Raw genomic sequence first — 1,103 nt, forward strand, 5'->3', positions numbered from 1 at the left:
TATATATATATATATATATACATACATATATATAAAGATCTTTTATAGCCTAAACAGGAATGAAAGTTCAAATAATGTATTATAGTGCTCAGAAAGTTGAAGGATTTCAATCCTCACCTCTTTATATATGTATATATATATATATATATATATATATAAAGAGAGATAGAGAACAGAATGTTAGCAACCTTTGTGGAAGAGGTTTTTGTTAAGTTAAGTTTATGGAAAAAAAATTTCTTCCTTAAAGGTTGGTGACATTATTCTCCAAATGATTTTTTTTTTAATATTTAATAAATTAAAAATCTTCCTTTAAATATTGTAACTGCAACAATTATTTGTTTTATAAAAAACTTTTATAAATATATTTACACACACACACGAAAGTCTATGAGAATTAATATAGTTTTTGAAATGTGAAGGTGATTTTTAAAAAACTAACTATTTAAAAAATAAATATATTATGGCTGTGTGATAAGAAGCTTGCTTCCCAACCACTTGGTTCCGGGTTCAGTCTCACTGTGTGCCACTTTGGGCAGGTGTCTCCTACTATAGCTTCGGGCTGACCAAGGCCTTGTGAGTGGATTTGGAAGACAGAAACTATCATATATATATAGTTGTTTATCTGTGTTTTGTTTGTCCTTCACCACCTCTTGAAAACCAGTGTTTGTGTGTTTATGTTCCCGTAACTTGGCGATTAGGCAAAGGTGACCAATGGAATAAGTACTGGGCTTTAACAAAAGAAAATAAGTGCTGGGGTTGATTCAGAAGACTAAAATTCTTCAGTGTGGTGCCCCCCCATGGCCACAGTCTAATGACTGGAAGAAGTAAAAGTTAAAAGATATAAGTACACACACACACACACACACAAGCACAGCTATATATGCTTATATATGTATATATGTATGTGATTTTGTATATTTATGTATGCATATATTCATGTATATATGTACATATATGTGTATATTAATTTGTGCGTATGCATGTGCTGCATATGTATACACACACACACATATATATATATTTGTGTGTGTGTGTGTGTATGTATGTTTGAATATGTGTGTGTGTGTGTGTGTGTGTGTGTGTGTGTGTGTGTGTGTGTGTGT

At 31.4% G+C, this 1,103-nt stretch overlaps 2 protein-coding genes across 3 annotated transcripts in view; one reads left to right on the top strand and one right to left on the bottom strand.

Moving 5' to 3' along the window:
• LOC106880957 (phosphatidylinositide phosphatase SAC2) overlaps positions 1 to 1,103 on the top strand; it is a 538,096-nt gene that overhangs the window by 272,485 nt on the left and 264,508 nt on the right. The gene's annotated exons all lie outside the window — the stretch shown is intronic.
• Positions 1 to 1,103, bottom strand: part of LOC106880758 (octopamine receptor 2) — a 95,960-nt gene that overhangs the window by 32,110 nt on the left and 62,747 nt on the right. The window lies entirely within an intron of this gene.

This window comes from Octopus bimaculoides, chromosome 22, assembly GCF_001194135.2.
Source record: "Octopus bimaculoides isolate UCB-OBI-ISO-001 chromosome 22, ASM119413v2, whole genome shotgun sequence".
NCBI lineage: Eukaryota > Metazoa > Mollusca > Cephalopoda > Octopoda > Octopodidae > Octopus > Octopus bimaculoides.